Source organism: Lissotriton helveticus, chromosome 9, assembly GCF_964261635.1.
Source record: "Lissotriton helveticus chromosome 9, aLisHel1.1, whole genome shotgun sequence".
NCBI lineage: Eukaryota > Metazoa > Chordata > Amphibia > Caudata > Salamandridae > Lissotriton > Lissotriton helveticus.
In genome coordinates this window covers 341225445-341247013 of record NC_136070.1, presented here as the reverse complement: position 1 = coordinate 341247013, position 21569 = coordinate 341225445, and positions in this window count along the sequence as shown.

Sequence of the window (21569 nt, the reverse complement as noted above, 5' to 3'; positions counted from 1 at the left end):
AAAAGCTTCTAATGTAATCTTAGAATGTCCCAGAGGCTGCACATAAGCAGAAGTAGGATGGTAGCTAGTAATAGTACAAAACAAAACATTTCAAGCATTCAAATATGCCACATATCCTTCAGACCATTTTTATTTATTAGAAAAAAGTTAGTATAGAAAAGTGAAAGTTGCACACATAGAAGGAGTTCCTTTTCAGGACATGTACTGGACAAACTGAGTATACAAACAATGCTCCTATGTCGAAATTTTATTTTTCTATGTCACCGAGCACACAATACACGCATGATACCTTACACTCGGCATAGACTGTAGTGCAGCACGGCACCATGCACAACTTTGGTTACTACAGTAGATGATATATATGTGTGAATTCACTCTATCGATTAGGGTGCCGAAGTGCACAACGTTTCACCCCAATTGCATGGTATGCACGAGCATATTATGAGCACGATAGCACACTTATGGATGTTTTCCAACAACCATCTCAGGGGCAGAAACTTATGCATGAGAAAATCCAAAATGATGCTTGTCTCACGGGCTGACCTGAAGTGTTATTCAGGATCACACATACAAATGTATATATCCCCAAGTATAGCTCCTTGTTTTCTGTATTATTTCCAGCCCTGAAGATTCGCAAGATGCGATGAAACACGTGTCGGCTGGTTGTTCACATGCTGTGTTGGAATAAACAAGGAGACCAAGACTTCTTTATTGACATTGAATTACTTATATTTTTAAGTTGCATATCACTGTTGTTTCTCTGCATTTTGAAATTCTTACATTAGGACATTGTATCCGCTTTCTACTCGTCAAGTGTGTGCATAGGGTTTGCCATTTTGTGTTATTGTGGATTAGTGAGCTTGCTCGCTTCTCCTTGGGTGGTTATATGGTTATCCACTCACCCAGTTGCACCACACTACATTGGTTCTATAGTGCTTCTACCCTGGCTGAGCGCCCGCTCTCTGACAACCTAAAAACCATCCTTTCCTTAAATTCATTAGTCAGTTTAGGGTTGCCGCCTAGCACTCTCAAACAACAACACCCGAGTTGTTTACCTCTAGTAGATCCACAATTGATTCAGCTCACATGGATCGCAGCAAAGCTGCAGAGGAACTTTTCGATAATCTAGCCAAAGGCATGTCCACTACAACTGCCACCACCAGTACGAACCCTCCGCGGAAGGAAGGCCTTAGAGACAAGTTTATAAAACTTGAACGTCTTAAGAAACAGGAGAATGCGAAGTGGTGGGACGGCACCACTCTCAAACAATACTTGAGATTAAAAAGAATACCCAGGGGCCTCAGAGGTCAAATCTTTCCCACTTACGACAACTTAGATGCAGACCTGATGTCTAAGTGGGAAGATTCACTCACAGCAAACTCAATGACCCTTATAGACATTTTAATAGAAAGTTCGGACCGCAAAGTCACTAAGTTACAAGCAGATATTGCTGTGGTCGAACAAGAAATTAAAGACTTAAATATCCCTGAAGCAACAATAAAGAACTATGATATCCTGGATGATATTCTTCTCAAACAGCAAAATGACATTAAAAATAGGAAAGCTAGACAGATTAAACGAGATGAAAATGACTACCAACAGGGCAGGGTATTCACCTACGCCAGTAAATATGATCCACTCATTCCCAGCAATCAGACCAGAAATGTGAATATTCCATCCACAACTGGAGCCAGTTCAGTCTCGTCCAGCAATGCTTCTATCAGCAGTGCGGGACTTAGCAGTGAGGAACCAGAAACCGTAGCCGCAGGCAGTGTGGCGACTTTTTCCCAGGAGGTCCAGAGAATCAGGAGAGGCAACCGGTTCCCAGTCCAGAGAGATCCACCCGATCCAAAACCCGTAGGGGCAGGAGATCAAAGGACAGGGTACAGAGACAAGTTAAGATCAGGCACGAACAGGAACTAAACACAAATAGTCAGACAGAAGTACAAGTAATCAACCTCTCCTCACTAGAACTGACACCTAACATGATATCACTGTTAAGCAAAGGTTTGAGTTTTAATCCTTTTGCCACTGGCGATCTCTGTAAACTTAAAATAGATTTATTTAAGTTTATTAGAAACCTTAAGTTAAAGAAACATTTTTCTGACAAAACCAATACTGATGTGGGTAAAAAGAATATTCCTGTCCTTGCCAATACAGAAGAATTTTTGTCAATAAAAGATGTACAAGCTACACATTTACTCTTGTCTATTACTGATATGGAGGATTCACCATACGACATGGATAGACTTTTAATGGAGCTCGACATAGACCCAGATTATAGTGTATCGAGTGGCTTGAAAAGCAAATCCAGATGGGTACCTACACTTTCAGGGGGCAATGTAATAGATCAGTTTCACAAAAGAGTACTAGAAGACATTGAACGAATTAACACCTGCAATGCAGTAAAATCATTCAAGTATCTAGACAACCTGACAATCGGAGAACGAGCCGCCTTAACTTCTCTTAGTAGCAATGCACATATTGTTATCAAAGAGGCCGACAAAGGCGGTAACGTTGTAATAATGGACAAAGCAGATTACGAGGGAGAAATTCATAGTCAACTAGCGGACGCCACTTGCTATGAATCAATATCATCTAATCCAATAGGTCCTTTGACAATTAAGATTAACGAGAAACTATTGCTATGGAAACAATCGGGTCTACTAAATGACCAGGAATACCTTTATCTCAAAATTTTCCGACCAACATACCCATGGCTTTACACACTCCCCAAGGTACATAAGAACCAGCCCTTCCCTCCGGGTAGACCAATAGTCTCGGGCATAGGGGGTCCTACCGAGAGGATGGCAGAATACATTGATCTCTTTCTAGGACCCCTAGTACACAATCTTCCTTCATATATACAAGATTCCAGACACATTCTGAGCATTCTGTCTGATATCCAGTGGCAACCGGACACATTTCTTGTAACTATGGACGTTGTGTCCCTTTACACTAGCATTAATATTGATTTGGGGCTACTGGCTTTGAATAGATGTTTGGGGAACAGACCAGCTTCACTGTACCAACATACTGCGATGCTATCAGAAATGATGGAACTTGTGTTGAATAATAACTTTTTCATGTTTGACAAGAAATGGTATCGCCAAAAGAAGGGAGTAGCGATGGGATCGAAATTTTCCCCATCGTTTGCTAACCTTTTCATGGGCAACCTGGAATCGGATCTCATCTGGGGTGACAAGGGCTCCCAATATATTGACTTCATAATTTTCTGGGGACGCTACATAGATGACTGCATTCTCCTATGGTCAGGCACAGAAGTACTACTTATGGAATTCTTTAATTACTTAAATAACAACACTTGGGAAATTAAATTCACCATGACACATAGTCAAACTAGAATTGAATTTTTGGATATAGAACTATATGTGGTAGGCAACACCCTACACAGCAAGCTCTTTAGAAAATCCACCTCATGTAACTCTATATTACATGCTGACAGTTCTCATCCTCCGCACCAGGTAAAGTCTATACCGTATGGTGAATTCCTAAGAGCCAGAAGGCTCTGCAGTGAAGAATCCCAATTCAAAGACTGCGTAGACGACATGAAAAACAGGTTCTCCAAAAGAGGTTACACTAATAATGTGATCCGACAAGCAGAAAGGAGAATCAACAAAACTGTAAGAAAAGACTTGCTACAACCTAGAACACAACCTCAGCTCACAAACAACTCAATCAGGTTGATCACTGAATTTAATTCTCTCCACCACACTTTGAGAAAAAGCATGACGAAACACTGGGGAATACTCAAGAATGAGAACTCCTTAATCCCATTCATCACAGATAGGCCCCAGATTTGCTACAGGAGAGGTAACACCCTCAGAAATAGATTGAGTCCCACTGTACCCCATGTTCTACAGGCAACAGATTGGCTCTCCTCCAAAAACAAGGGTTTTTACAAATGTGGATTCTGTGCCATGTGTAGGTGGGCCAAACATAAGACAACACAATTTTCTAATCCCAAAGGTGAATGTTTCTCCATAAACACTAACATTAACTGTCTAACTAAATATGTGGTGTACATAATACAATGTAAATGTGTTAAACAGTACGTTGGAAGCACCATACGTGCCCTCAAAGACAGGATCTCGGAACATATGAGGGCCATAATTAAACAAGATCCCAGATACCCTGTAGCATTGCACGTGGCTAGTTGCCAGAACTCTGAGAATGAGAAGTTTGTCTCCTTCTTTGGCATTGATGTAGTAAACCTAGGGATCAGAGGAGGCAACAGGGAACTAAAACTACGACGCACAGAGGCCATGTGGATCATGAAAATGTACGCAGTCGGCTTAGGCCTAAACTATGATTCAGAGCTTCAATTCTTCTTAGGTGACTGAATTCCTAACTTGATATAAGGTAAAATAGAAGAATTGTTGATTTACGAAATACAACAACTATGACATAATGGATGAAGCATATTGAGTTATTGGACTTATACTGAATGTGTCATTGTCATAGTGAATTTACCACGTATCAATACATAATATTTCAGACAATAACAGATGGATTATTCTACTGTATTAACATAATTTGCTGTTTGTCATAGTAGTATCTACTAGGTTTCTAGTTCAACACAGGTTTTTCTATGCATTATACAAATATGTTAATCATAAGCATAACCACTGTATATTCCATAAGATGCATTTGGATGATATAACACTTACAATCATAATTACTAGTGACACTTGTAGATTGTAAGAGAGGTTGGGAGGAGATCATCTCACGTTTCTCTACCACCGCTGCGAGTACATGCGAGGTAGTTGCAACATCTTCACAAGCGTGTTCACAAAATTTTGGAGCAACCGCTATTGATTAGTGCACTGAGCATGTTATTCACCAGCACTATACGTCGGATAACTATCACCTACCGCAATTTGCGGATTGACACGTAATTCTTTTTCTTTTCTCTATATGGAGTACTATATTTAATTTCCAAGCAAATGTGAAAATCTGATTCTTAGCAGTTTCCCTCTCGCTACATCTATCACTTTAAATTAAACTAACACGGATGACGTTTCGCCATCAGTGGGCGGGACGGTATTTAATCCGAGTTCACTTCCGGGTCACGTGTTCGCACTTCGAACAAGGAGACCCGGGAGAGAAGAGAGAAGCAGCAAGACGTTTACAGGTAACGCTACCGTGTGGTTTCTAGCCGGTGACATGTTATGTCTTGCCAAGTATGTCTTGCCAAGTATGATAGCTTGGAGGTTTCCTAACCCGCCTGTCCGGATTGTTTGTCTTACAGACACCAAGTCCGGAACAGGCTTCAAAATCACTCGCAATAATCAAGGCACCCCGTCTTTTCAGGTAGGCTGTCTGAATCAGAATTCGAATGGAATGTCGAGTAACAAGCTTGGTGCTAACTCACCTTTAAGTCAGTTTAATACCCTGCATGTGTATCACTTTTCAGACCCAAAGCGATCGAGTAATACACCTTCCCCCGGGCAACCCAGAACAAGCGCACTTCGCTTATAAGGTAATTTAAATATGCCTTATGTATTTTGATCGTCTATATAATATTAGCAGGAGTCTACATATACAGAACTCTAAGCAAGTTGAAATAATATACTACGTGAAGCCACAGTAAAAGTTTTTAAGTTTGTCAGCAGCATCAACTTATTGTGATCAAGGGAACTGACATATCAACATGTCAGGAGATGTTACAATGTTGTTTAGCAGGAATAAAATTGGTACGGTTTCGTTCCTCTTATTAGAGGGCAGCCAGATAAATATAGTACCTAATAAGTCACTAGCCCTAACGAGAATCATATTCATCACCTATAATTCCCCTCTCTAAATAAGGGGACATATATAACCCCATATTCTTTAACTGTATTGCAGCAACTATACCACAATTTTCAACCGCGTTTGGATGGTCTTGGGCCCTTCCGGGTCGGAAGTATCACCGGAAGAGCGGTGAGCTTTCCGTTTTCTTATTATAATTTTTATTTTTTGTCGCTACTAAATGCACATCCTGATTTTGATAAACGCGAATATAACATAATGGTAGAGCGAGCTACTAGAATTAATCTCAATAAGTGCTTAGTCGAGTGAGCAGTCTTTAATAATAGATATCTCCATAGATCTAACTTTTCGACCTCTCTTTCTTTCTATCCCCCCTTCTTTCCCGTTGTCTTCCCTCTCTTGTTTCTTAAAATCCACTCATATTTATCGATCACGATAGGCCTTATGGTCTAATACACAACCAATGGAGGTATGTGTCGAAATTTTATTTTTCTATGTCACCGAGCACACAATACACGCATGATACCTTACACTCGGCATAGACTGTAGTGCAGCACGGCACCATGCACAACTTTGGTTACTACAGTAGATGATATATATGTGTGAATTCACTCTATCGATTAGGGTGCCGAAGTGCACAACGTTTCACCCCAATTGCATGGTATGCACGAGCATATTATGAGCACGATAGCACACTTATGGATGTTTTCCAACAACCATCTCAGGGGCAGAAACTTATGCATGAGAAAATCCAAAATGATGCTTGTCTCACGGGCTGACCTGAAGTGTTATTCAGGATCACACATACAAATGTATATATCCCCAAGTATAGCTCCTTGTTTTCTGTATTATTTCCAGCCCTGAAGATTCGCAAGATGCGATGAAACACGTGTCGGCTGGTTGTTCACATGCTGTGTTGGAATAAACAAGGAGACCAAGACTTCTTTATTGACATTGAATTACTTATATTTTTAAGTTGCATATCACTGTTGTTTCTCTGCATTTTGAAATTCTTACATTAGGACATTGTATCCGCTTTCTACTCGTCAAGTGTGTGCATAGGGTTTGCCATTTTGTGTTATTGTGGATTAGTGAGCTTGCTCGCTTCTCCTTGGGTGGTTATATGGTTATCCACTCACCCAGTTGCACCACACTACATTGGTTCTATAGTGCTTCTACCCTGGCTGAGCGCCCGCTCTCTGACAACCTAAAAACCATCCTTTCCTTAAATTCATTAGTCAGTTTAGGGTTGCCGCCTAGCACTCTCAAACAACAACACCCGAGTTGTTTACCTCTAGTAGATCCACAATTGATTCAGCTCACATGGATCGCAGCAAAGCTGCAGAGGAACTTTTCGATAATCTAGCCAAAGGCATGTCCACTACAACTGCCACCACCAGTACGAACCCTCCGCGGAAGGAAGGCCTTAGAGACAAGTTTATAAAACTTGAACGTCTTAAGAAACAGGAGAATGCGAAGTGGTGGGACGGCACCACTCTCAAACAATACTTGAGATTAAAAAGAATACCCAGGGGCCTCAGAGGTCAAATCTTTCCCACTTACGACAACTTAGATGCAGACCTGATGTCTAAGTGGGAAGATTCACTCACAGCAAACTCAATGACCCTTATAGACATTTTAATAGAAAGTTCGGACCGCAAAGTCACTAAGTTACAAGCAGATATTGCTGTGGTCGAACAAGAAATTAAAGACTTAAATATCCCTGAAGCAACAATAAAGAACTATGATATCCTGGATGATATTCTTCTCAAACAGCAAAATGACATTAAAAATAGGAAAGCTAGACAGATTAAACGAGATGAAAATGACTACCAACAGGGCAGGGTATTCACCTACGCCAGTAAATATGATCCACTCATTCCCAGCAATCAGACCAGAAATGTGAATATTCCATCCACAACTGGAGCCAGTTCAGTCTCGTCCAGCAATGCTTCTATCAGCAGTGCGGGACTTAGCAGTGAGGAACCAGAAACCGTAGCCGCAGGCAGTGTGGCGACTTTTTCCCAGGAGGTCCAGAGAATCAGGAGAGGCAACCGGTTCCCAGTCCAGAGAGATCCACCCGATCCAAAACCCGTAGGGGCAGGAGATCAAAGGACAGGGTACAGAGACAAGTTAAGATCAGGCACGAACAGGAACTAAACACAAATAGTCAGACAGAAGTACAAGTAATCAACCTCTCCTCACTAGAACTGACACCTAACATGATATCACTGTTAAGCAAAGGTTTGAGTTTTAATCCTTTTGCCACTGGCGATCTCTGTAAACTTAAAATAGATTTATTTAAGTTTATTAGAAACCTTAAGTTAAAGAAACATTTTTCTGACAAAACCAATACTGATGTGGGTAAAAAGAATATTCCTGTCCTTGCCAATACAGAAGAATTTTTGTCAATAAAAGATGTACAAGCTACACATTTACTCTTGTCTATTACTGATATGGAGGATTCACCATACGACATGGATAGACTTTTAATGGAGCTCGACATAGACCCAGATTATAGTGTATCGAGTGGCTTGAAAAGCAAATCCAGATGGGTACCTACACTTTCAGGGGGCAATGTAATAGATCAGTTTCACAAAAGAGTACTAGAAGACATTGAACGAATTAACACCTGCAATGCAGTAAAATCATTCAAGTATCTAGACAACCTGACAATCGGAGAACGAGCCGCCTTAACTTCTCTTAGTAGCAATGCACATATTGTTATCAAAGAGGCCGACAAAGGCGGTAACGTTGTAATAATGGACAAAGCAGATTACGAGGGAGAAATTCATAGTCAACTAGCGGACGCCACTTGCTATGAATCAATATCATCTAATCCAATAGGTCCTTTGACAATTAAGATTAACGAGAAACTATTGCTATGGAAACAATCGGGTCTACTAAATGACCAGGAATACCTTTATCTCAAAATTTTCCGACCAACATACCCATGGCTTTACACACTCCCCAAGGTACATAAGAACCAGCCCTTCCCTCCGGGTAGACCAATAGTCTCGGGCATAGGGGGTCCTACCGAGAGGATGGCAGAATACATTGATCTCTTTCTAGGACCCCTAGTACACAATCTTCCTTCATATATACAAGATTCCAGACACATTCTGAGCATTCTGTCTGATATCCAGTGGCAACCGGACACATTTCTTGTAACTATGGACGTTGTGTCCCTTTACACTAGCATTAATATTGATTTGGGGCTACTGGCCTTGAATAGATGTTTGGGGAACAGACCAGCTTCACTGTACCAACATACTGCGATGCTATCAGAAATGATGGAACTTGTGTTGAATAATAACTTTTTCATGTTTGACAAGAAATGGTATCGCCAAAAGAAGGGAGTAGCGATGGGATCGAAATTTTCCCCATCGTTTGCTAACCTTTTCATGGGCAACCTGGAATCGGATCTCATCTGGGGTGACAAGGGCTCCCAATATATTGACTTCATAATTTTCTGGGGACGCTACATAGATGACTGCATTCTCCTATGGTCAGGCACAGAAGTACTACTTATGGAATTCTTTAATTACTTAAATAACAACACTTGGGAAATTAAATTCACCATGACACATAGTCAAACTAGAATTGAATTTTTGGATATAGAACTATATGTGGTAGGCAACACCCTACACAGCAAGCTCTTTAGAAAATCCACCTCATGTAACTCTATATTACATGCTGACAGTTCTCATCCTCCGCACCAGGTAAAGTCTATACCGTATGGTGAATTCCTAAGAGCCAGAAGGCTCTGCAGTGAAGAATCCCAATTCAAAGACTGCGTAGACGACATGAAAAACAGGTTCTCCAAAAGAGGTTACACTAATAATGTGATCCGACAAGCAGAAAGGAGAATCAACAAAACTGTAAGAAAAGACTTGCTACAACCTAGAACACAACCTCAGCTCACAAACAACTCAATCAGGTTGATCACTGAATTTAATTCTCTCCACCACACTTTGAGAAAAAGCATGACGAAACACTGGGGAATACTCAAGAATGAGAACTCCTTAATCCCATTCATCACAGATAGGCCCCAGATTTGCTACAGGAGAGGTAACACCCTCAGAAATAGATTGAGTCCCACTGTACCCCATGGTCTACAGGCAACAGATTGGCTCTCCTCCAAAAACAAGGGTTTTTACAAATGTGGATTCTGTGCCATGTGTAGGTGGGCCAAACATAAGACAACACAATTTTCTAATCCCAAAGGTGAATGTTTCTCCATAAACACTAACATTAACTGTCTAACTAAATATGTGGTGTACATAATACAATGTAAATGTGGTAAACAGTACGTTGGAAGCACCATACGTGCCCTCAAAGACAGGATCTCGGAACATATGAGGGCCATAATTAAACAAGATCCCAGATACCCTGTAGCATTGCACGTGGCTAGTTGCCAGAACTCTGAGAATGAGAAGTTTGTCTCCTTCTTTGGCATTGATGTAGTAAACCTAGGGATCAGAGGAGGCAACAGGGAACTAAAACTACGACGCACAGAGGCCATGTGGATCATGAAAATGTACGCAGTCGGCTTAGGCCTAAACTATGATTCAGAGCTTCAATTCTTCTTAGGTGACTGAATTCCTAACTTGATATAAGGTAAAATAGAAGAATTGTTGATTTACGAAATACAACAACTATGACATAATGGATGAAGCATATTGAGTTATTGGACTTATACTGAATGTGTCATTGTCATAGTGAATTTACCACGTATCAATACATAATATTTCAGACAATAACAGATGGATTATTCTACTGTATTAACATAATTTGCTGTTTGTCATAGTAGTATCTACTAGGTTTCTAGTTCAACACAGGTTTTTCTATGCATTATACAAATATGTTAATCATAAGCATAACCACTGTATATTCCATAAGATGCATTTGGATGATATAACACTTACAATCATAATTACTAGTGACACTTGTAGATTGTAAGAGAGGTTGGGAGGAGATCATCTCACGTTTCTCTACCACCGCTGCGAGTACATGCGAGGTAGTTGCAACATCTTCACAAGCGTGTTCACAAAATTTTGGAGCAACCGCTATTGATTAGTGCACTGAGCATGTTATTCACCAGCACTATACGTCGGATAACTATCACCTACCGCAATTTGCGGATTGACACGTAATTCTTTTTCTTTTCTCTATATGGAGTACTATATTTAATTTCCAAGCAAATGTGAAAATCTGATTCTTAGCAGTTTCCCTCTCGCTACATCTATCACTTTAAATTAAACTAACACGGATGACGTTTCGCCATCAGTGGGCGGGACGGTATTTAATCCGAGTTCACTTCCGGGTCACGTGTTCGCACTTCGAACAAGGAGACCCGGGAGAGAAGAGAGAAGCAGCAAGACGTTTACAGGTAACGCTACCGTGTGGTTTCTAGCCGGTGACATGTTATGTCTTGCCAAGTATGTCTTGCCAAGTATGATAGCTTGGAGGTTTCCTAACCCGCCTGTCCGGATTGTTTGTCTTACAGACACCAAGTCCGGAACAGGCTTCAAAATCACTCGCAATAATCAAGGCACCCCGTCTTTTCAGGTAGGCTGTCTGAATCAGAATTCGAATGGAATGTCGAGTAACAAGCTTGGTGCTAACTCACCTTTAAGTCAGTTTAATACCCTGCATGTGTATCACTTTTCAGACCCAAAGCGATCGAGTAATACACCTTCCCCCGGGCAACCCAGAACAAGCGCACTTCGCTTATAAGGTAATTTAAATATGCCTTATGTATTTTGATCGTCTATATAATATTAGCAGGAGTCTACATATACAGAACTCTAAGCAAGTTGAAATAATATACTACGTGAAGCCACAGTAAAAGTTTTTAAGTTTGTCAGCAGCATCAACTTATTGTGATCAAGGGAACTGACATATCAACATGTCAGGAGATGTTACAATGTTGTTTAGCAGGAATAAAATTGGTACGGTTTCGTTCCTCTTATTAGAGGGCAGCCAGATAAATATAGTACCTAATAAGTCACTAGCCCTAACGAGAATCATATTCATCACCTATAATTCCCCTCTCTAAATAAGGGGACATATATAACCCCATATTCTTTAACTGTATTGCAGCAACTATACCACAATTTTCAACCGCGTTTGGATGGTCTTGGGCCCTTCCGGGTCGGAAGTATCACCGGAAGAGCGGTGAGCTTTCCGTTTTCTTATTATAATTTTTATTTTTTGTCGCTACTAAATGCACATCCTGATTTTGATAAACGCGAATATAACATAATGGTAGAGCGAGCTACTAGAATTAATCTCAATAAGTGCTTAGTCGAGTGAGCAGTCTTTAATAATAGATATCTCCATAGATCTAACTTTTCGACCTCTCTTTCTTTCTATCCCCCCTTCTTTCCCGTTGTCTTCCCTCTCTTGTTTCTTAAAATCCACTCATATTTATCGATCACGATAGGCCTTATGGTCTAATACACAACCAATGGAGGTATGTGTCGAAATTTTATTTTTCTATGTCACCGAGCACACAATACACGCATGATACCTTACACTCGGCATAGACTGTAGTGCAGCACGGCACCATGCACAACTTTGGTTACTACAGTAGATGATATATATGTGTGAATTCACTCTATCGATTAGGGTGCCGAAGTGCACAACGTTTCACCCCAATTGCATGGTATGCACGAGCATATTATGAGCACGATAGCACACTTATGGATGTTTTCCAACAACCATCTCAGGGGCAGAAACTTATGCATGAGAAAATCCAAAATGATGCTTGTCTCACGGGCTGACCTGAAGTGTTATTCAGGATCACACATACAAATGTATATATCCCCAAGTATAGCTCCTTGTTTTCTGTATTATTTCCAGCCCTGAAGATTCGCAAGATGCGATGAAACACGTGTCGGCTGGTTGTTCACATGCTGTGTTGGAATAAACAAGGAGACCAAGACTTCTTTATTGACATTGAATTACTTATATTTTTAAGTTGCATATCACTGTTGTTTCTCTGCATTTTGAAATTCTTACATTAGGACATTGTATCCGCTTTCTACTCGTCAAGTGTGTGCATAGGGTTTGCCATTTTGTGTTATTGTGGATTAGTGAGCTTGCTCGCTTCTCCTTGGGTGGTTATATGGTTATCCACTCACCCAGTTGCACCACACTACATTGGTTCTATAGTGCTTCTACCCTGGCTGAGCGCCCGCTCTCTGACAACCTAAAAACCATCCTTTCCTTAAATGCTCCTATGTTGTTCCACATCTTTCAAAAACCTTAGTCCGAGAATTGGTGTGGCTTATTAACCTCTGTACTATCTTAGGATGAGTCAAAACTCTTCCACTAGACAAAACTACAATCCTTCTCCCTCACTCCAGGAAGAACATTAATCAATGTAGTGATCTTGACATGTTTATTGTTGCCTGAAAATTGCTGGAGGCAAAGAATACAGCAGCAGGTGCTTTTAAACCCATAATATATGGAGCCCCCACTCGAAGTCAGTGCTCAGTGCGGTGGCACCGGTCGCACCGCCCGAGAGCTGGCCCTGCATGTAACTATTATTGAAGCATTCTGCTTGTGAAGGTGCTGGTTGTCCTGCCTGAGTTGTGGGTTATAGTGCATGATGTGTTATGGCAACTATGTGATGTTTATTCTATGCCAGAGGTCTTTCAACCGGAACTTGAAATAAGAGCCAATTTCTTAATGTCTTTTCTGGAATTTTCCTACATTATTTCATGCCTTCAGGATGTTATTCAGTTGTTTGTCTGCAGTTACCAAGCCGCTGGTGTGGTTGATGTGAATTCACATAACAAAGAAAAACGTGGCACTTGTCAGGAGCATAAACTTAGCAATCTGAAAACTCACTGTGCTGCAATAGGAGAACTGATCTGGTCGCTATTATCTTCCATAAGACTAGTAATGTGTAAAATTACTTTCAATGCTTGCATATTCATTTAATCAATGGCTTTTTTCAACAGCATATTATTTATATTTCCCACCATTTATTTACCACAAACTTTGATGTCTTTAACAGCTAATGCAATGTAATGGGTAACACTTATAAGGTCCCAAACGCGATACCTATTGGCTATGCCAATGCTTGTTTAATATTGTCACAGTTTCTAAGATTATATTTTCTATCAGAGGCCTCCTGTTGAGGAGACTCACCCAGCCGTGGTCCTTGCAGGTAGAAGAGAGTGGGGCCGGGTGGGGGTGGATTTCAACGGATGATGATGAGGGAAAATTAAATAAATAATTAATTTCCCCTCATTATTGTCTGTCGAAATCCCCCACTCCCGGCTCCACCAGCTCAATGCTCTTACCTGCACGGGCCGCAGCTGGACCCACCCCATGATCCTGAAGCATTCGACTTATTATTTTTTTATTGTTTTTTTTCTCATTTCTTTTTAGAAGACTTGGTTGCTTGCTTTGAGTTGTCCTTTTCAAGAATACCCATTAATTGTGGTTTAACAGGTCTAGCTTCCAAGTTATCTCTACCCAGTGAAGCATAGGTATCTTCGATAAACTTAGGTAGTTCTTGCTCCAGTTGCGTAGGAGTGTATTCCCTCAGGCATTGGCATATAGCCACCACCGCTGCCTCCACTTTTATGTTAGCTAACATAATTGTTGACACCTGGGCAAAATTGCCTATCAATTTCATCCGCAAGTCCAGGCCAGGTTCTGCCCTGTATTTGTTTCAATACTTCTGGTATGACTGCTATTGAGGTGGTACCATGAGTTCTGTTATAAACGTCAGCGAAAACTGTACCGCAAGTGGTACAATCCTTTAACGGGGGAGCTATTCCCATTGGCAAGCACATTTTTAATATCCTGTGTTTTTCCTGCTGGCCCGTATGGGAACATACGTGCTCAAGCTGTGCTATTTTCTGTGCTATCCAGAACGGCATTTGCTCACGTTTAGTGGGCATTCTTCCCATAATCTCGTTCAGCGTTTGTGGGGTGAGTTTTGTTGAAGTTTCTTGCAGTTGACCAGCTTGAGTAACCCTTGTAGGATGAAGTGTAAGTGTTCGCATTACGAACTGTGTAAGATTTCTGTATAGTTTTACTATCTTTTGATGCGGTTTGTAAGCAGCTAGGACCGGCCAGGTCGCTCCTTCTCTGCTGAGCAGATCGAGTCTCACATTTGTTGTGGTGTGGGGGAGGGCACATTTAAACCAATGAATATGTTCTTGGTAGGTTAACGGGACTTCTATGTACTCTTATGGAGAGTATTCTTCAGGAGTCTCATCTGGAATGTTAGTATGAAGCACCTTATTGTGTGCATCTGCAGGTAGAAATTTGATCCATGAATAGAATACCTCTGTCCTGAATGCCTTGTGTGCCTGAATCACAAAGGAAGCATGTCCACCCATTCCTGGGAGGCTTTAATTTATTCAATTGATAGTGATTGCATGTCTGCAGTTTTCTGAAATGTTAAGAGCATCTTCCTGCTCAGCTTCCTCCGCACTAGCACCAGTTGTACCAGCATCTCCATTCTGAACATTATAGGAGGAAGTTTCAAGAAACAATGTTTTGCACAATGTGTAAAACTATAATCCTTCAAGCTTGAAGAAGGCTACAGCCAATACACAGAATATACGTTCTCAGCTGTGGTGGATTTTCCCTTCCCACTCCAGACATTTCTGGTCAAATATGAGTAGGGGACTTTGAGAAAGCACGACTGAACTACTCTGATTTGACTGTTAAATAAGAACCTAACCAACGTTGGTGGAGCCATGTTGAGTAGTTCCTAAAAATATATAGGATCTGCATGTTTAGACAACATAACCTGAGGTATTGGTGTCCAGACTGATTCCAGATACCCCCAAAGGATATGTCAGCCTTTAGACCAGCTAGCTCACAGTGCCACCATAAGCCCCCTAAACTTACCAAGAAGCGAATAGTTTCTGGCAACTATTGAACATGACAACCTTTGATCCTTCAGGGATCGTGGAAACACTGCAGTACGTTTTGCTCAGTCAATCGTGCTCACTTAGTCTGTGAGAGATACACAGAATAAAGGATGAGTATGTCTTCAATAAGCACTTATTGAACCATAGTCATTCTAGTATAAAACATGTTTGCCGCGACAATCATTAGACAGAAACAGATATATAAGATTACAAGCACCAACAGAGTAAATAAAGGGTATAATTCTACCATGGTGCAAAAACAGTGATTATAAGCAGGCATATAAATACATGACAGTAATCAAGCGTACTTCAGTGTACCTGATTGTACCGATCATGTATGTGAGTGTAAAGCCAAGAATCCCCTGGAAAAGAGCCAACCCCTTTACCTGATGGAGAGAATAAAGGACCCTGTCTTGGTCTCGAGTTGGACCCCCTGCAAGGGATGTTAGACTGTTGCGTGTCGTAGCTTCTGAAGGCCAGGACCTCAGCATCTAGTGTCAGCGTGAGGCTTCTCCTTTATCTATCTAGTCTTGGTATGGATGTTTTATACCATAAAGGTAGCCGCAGAGTTCCTTACACAATCGATATGTTGTGAGTATGATTATGCAAATGAGCCTAGCAGTTCTTTCGCCCTAGGATGAAGATGACCATGATTTTTACACAGAGTATGTTCATGCTGTTATGTATGTCATGCTCAGGGACTTTTCAAAGAATCCTCATGCATAATAAATGAGGCTAGTTTCCAGGAAACTGATCAACATTTATTCAGCACATAACTGGATAAAATGTCAGAACTGGAACTGTTATGCAGAGCAAGGTAAGACAAATGTAGGTAAAAGGTTGTATAGCTACCTAGGCCTACATTGGGGTACATAACAACACAGAGCCCTCCACAGACACACCTGTGCCTGCAGGTATCACACTCACACCCAAAGTCCCCTCCACAACACCAAGCATTCACGCAGACACCACACCATCAGCCACAGACCCTTCCACAACACCCAAATCCCCAGACATGGAGTTCTACATGGACATGTGTCCATTTTGCAGTGTGTACCTTGCACCTACTTCATCTAGATGTGTGCCACATGCTATTAGTGCACTTGCCCATTGCCTACATACACATGGCACTTGGTGATGCTATTGGTTGTCCCTGGTATATTTCAGTTTACAGGTCCAGTACATATGGAGTATGTCAGACATGTGCAAAATGTACCGTGCCTCAGTGCCCCATCCTTTGAGGGAAAAACCCTGATAGAGGTATAGCTATCCTGCAGAGAGTGTTTCGGTAGTGCCCTTAGAATTGTTCTCACACTGATTCTATGTAATCCCATTGACTGACATTGCCTTTTCATGTGGGTAACGTGTGAGAGTCAAATACTGAGTTGTATCAGAGAAGGTGAGTTTAATTTTATTGACACATCCATACGGATAAATCTTTGACATTGAAACTGGAACTGGAATGTATGCAATGTTAGTGTGCCACATTCACTGTAGCATCTTGGCTATAGCTGGAGTGACACGGTCTCATGATAGTTGTAATCACTTCAATGTCACTTAAGCAACACTTGAGTAATGGTAACCTGCATGACCAGTGATCTTCAGTGGTGACATGGAAGCCAAGTGAGAAGGAGCAAAAGGAGTCTAGCAACTCAGAATTGCAGTGGCAAGGCCTCATTTTGGTTGTAGCCGGTTCAATGTCACTTTAGCAACACTTAACAAATGGTAAGCTGCCTGACTAGTGTAGATCAGTATTAACATGGCAAACAAGTGAGAATGAGCTAGAGGAGTATAGCCTATTGGTTATAGTTGGAGTGACATGGCCTCATGGTAGTTGTAGTCACTTCAATGTCACTTTAGCAACACTTGGGTAGTAGTAACCTGCATGACTTGTGACCTTCAGTAGTGACATGGCAGACAAGTGAGAAAGGGCAAACGATGTGTAACAGAGATAAATAGGTGTGATATTGTCGTGGAGGCGCTGTTGTGGAACACAAAATATTGCACACATTAATATCATTGTATGTAATTTGCAAAAACATGTCCATTTGTGTAGAGTGTGCCTGTGCAGTACCAATGTTTTGGCCTAGGAGGGCATTCTACAGATGTATTTTTGATGATTGATAATAAACAATCCCAGAGAGGGTCCCTGTATATGTGTAAATTACTTAAGGACTCCAACCCCCTTGCCTGGTCCATGGCGGTGCATTGTTTTACATAAGAGTCAATAGCAACATGTAGTTGTATGACTTACCGCCGATTTCATCCACGACAGACTGGGTTTTGAAGGTGGTCAAGGAGGTAGAGCAGCCGTAGGATATGTCTGATGGGCTCCATGACAGTAGAAGACCAGTAGAGGTGAGTTTCTACCTTAAAGCACACCCTTTCTGCCATCTCAGATGTGGTGGTTGCACTGCCACGGTGCCACCGGCTGTAAAGAAACTCATCATTGGGTAGGGTGCTTTCACTGGGATCTGAGCCTCCTACAACCTCATAGGCCTGCTCCGTGACCTCTGCGCTCATAGGTAGCTGGCAGTGCCAACTGTTCGGCAGCGGCCGAGCTCACCACGGTCGGACTGCTATCGCGGGTTGGTCCAAGGACCGCCAAACTCGTAATAAGGCTCTAGGACTATGGCAATTGTACCACGGCAATTCTACAACATGGCAACAAGGAATAGTGCAAAGATTTTCTAAGCCATCATTATGGGCGTATTCTGAGTGACATGTAAAAATCAGGCCCAAAAACCTCACTTGGGAACTACTACTACCTCAAGCTATTGGAGTATTTCTTTCACCTGATTCTGACTTTTCCTCTTTGCAATGTTGAATAACGTGTGGTTACAGCCTTTACAAAAAGATGTCCTGCTCATTATTCCCAATTGCACTCTTTTTTGTTGTGGTTGCGAAACAATTAGATTGCATTTTGCATGAAACTCGTGATTGACTATTTACAAGCAGTGTTTCCACACATTTTTAAAGTTATGGTATAACTTAGGATGCAGCTGTTACTATCATGATAATTGCCCAATACGTACTGTAATCTTAATTGTCCCCATTTTTTCCCTAGTTTTTTCCCTAGTTAATACTAAAAGTTTAGCAACTCTCAAAGTAGCATTTTATTCCTCAGCCCTCTGTTTTCTGGTATGGACTGATTTGACCACATCAACCTGGTCTCAATCTCCCTAAAATGGCTCCCGATTGAAGGCAGAGACAAATATCAAAACACCTGACTCATTAAATCCTCCCCTCAATCTTCCCTCACTACGAGGCTCAGAATTGAGGGATCTCTGGGCCCACAGATCAATCAACAGTACCAATTTATTAGAGCTGGGAACTGAAGACTTCACAAAGCAGCACACATTTGCTTAATTATTTTTCAGGTGTACCCCAGTGGCCTTGATTACCTGTGTCCCCTAACTCCATCTAATTTAGGGCCTCATTATGATGCTGGGCGAAAGCCATCCGACAGCTAGTCGGAGGCTTTCTGCCTGACATCAGAGGTTTCTGCCCGACCGCCGTATTATGATACTGGCGGACAGAGGGAAACCCGTAGGGGAATACCGCTCCACTTCTCATGGGCACACGGACCCTGTCGGGACGGCGGTTGGAAATGTAATCCATAAATGGCAGCGGGGCAAGGCTCGGCTCCGCCGTCGGGGTTACAATTTCCCATTCAGCCTGCCCTTTCATGGCGGTTTGCCGCCATGAAAAGACAGATGGAAAGTGACTTTGCAGACCCCTAGCAGGGCCCCCTTACCCCTGGCCATCCGCTATTAAGCCTGGGGGGCATCTCTGCACTGTGCCCTGCCACACGGTGTAGGGATGTTTAAACTCTGCATTTTTGCCATCGCGACTTGTGCTGCGAGCAGCAGCACAAGCCGCAATGGAAAAAATGCAGGATCCATCCGCCAACAATGCGGTCAGATTATTATCTGGGAAGCTGGACCTCTGACTCCTTGTCTGGCGGTCCCGCGTCCGTTACGATGCTGGTCGGACACTCATCTGACTGACATAGTGATCGGATCCTTTGTCATAATCTGTCGACAAGGTAGGACTTGAAAGAACTATTCTTCCCGGGGAAGGTGTAAAAAGTTCTGAAACTCTCCTCCCATACCACGATTCCCTAGCTAACGCTTGCACGTATGAATTTAGAGGCATCCCTAATGCCGCCCAAACTGCACATACCAATTCCAATGGGCCACTTAATATGATGCCTTCTGTATTGCTGCTTGTGCGTATTGTTGCTCATACTTTTGTGGTCACTATTTTTGCCTGTACGGGTCTGGATTTGACTAAATACATATACAAAAATAAATGAATGCATTAATAATTAAACAAATGAGGGTCCTCTACTCAGGCACAACAGAATAACAACGACCACGTTGAAGATGAAACTTCATAAAAATATACTATCCAGTGACAAGGGTAAATGGAGACCATGCTTACAATTACGGTCATAGCCTATGGTCAACACCTAGCTGAATGTGAATGTACAGATATAGCTACCAAAGTCACAAACTAAATCATAAAAAAGAAAAGTGAATTGAAAGAAATTAATGCAACCCACTTAAGACCACTTAAGACCTCTTGTGCTCCCTCATTCCCAAATGTAGGGTGTGGTTATATCTACTTAGCCTCTGAAATGGTAGGAAAATTCCTTGAGTGGACATCAGAGCCTTTCTCCTGTGCCTGAAGCCATTGTGCATGCTGCTGTGAGTAAAGCGCTTACCTGACAACCTCCGTGAGTGTGGTGCGTTCTTTTGAGCGAGGAACCTTCACATTGAAACGGACCCACCGCCGTTACACCGCACCCGCCCCAAGAGTGCATTTAGGCGTTTTGGTGGACCTTGGAGCCGAGCAGCAGAACTGCATACGCCGAGCACCGCCATCGAGAAATCCTTACACGGAGACGTGAATACGGCAGCCATCCAGGTCGTTAAGTATGCGTGAATACTCCGCACCTTACTCCGATGTACAGGATGCCTCGAGGTTGGCGAGGAGGTGCCCTGTGAGTGCCTGAAGACAGCGGCTGAGGGCAACAACGGGAGATACCATACGCAAATAGTTGCGTGACTACAACTTCCATGAGACATTGCGGCATCAGCCCAGCCTAATAACAGGTGTGTCATATTAAATGGACCTGCTTTATTTAAAGCGCTTCGTCTTTTCCCTGATGAAGAAGGCAAAGACCTTTGAAACGCGTTGGATATAATACAAGACGAACTCTGGTCTCTGAATCCATCAGAGCCTTTCTCCTGTGCCTGAAGCCATTGTGCATGCTGCTGTGAGTAAAGCGCTTACCTGACAACCTCCGTGAGTGTGGTGCGTTCTTTTGAGCGAGGAGCCTTCACATTGAAACGGACCCACCGCCGTTACACCGCACCCGCCCCAAGAGTGCATTTAGGCGTTTTGGTGGACCTTGGAGCCGAGCAGCAGAACTGCATACGCCGAGCACCGCCATCGAGAAATCCTTACACGGAGACGTGAATACGGCAGCCATCCAGGTCGTTAAGTATGCGTGAATACTCCGCACCTTACTCCGATGTACAGGATGCCTCGAGGTTGGCGAGGAGGTGCCCTGTGAGTGCCTGAAGACAGCGGCTGAGGGCAACAACGGGAGATACCATACGCAAATAGTTGCGTGACTACAACTTCCATGAGACATTGCGGCATCAGCCCAGCCTAATAACAGGTGTGTCATATTAAATGGACCTGCTTTATTTAAAGCGCTTCGTCTTTTCCCTGATGAAGAAGGCAAAGACCTTTGAAACGCGTTGGATATAATACAAGACGAACTCTGGTCTCTGAATCCATCAGAGCCTTTCTCCTGTGCCTGAAGCCATTGTGCATGCTGCTGTGAGTAAAGCGCTTACCTGACAACCTCCGTGA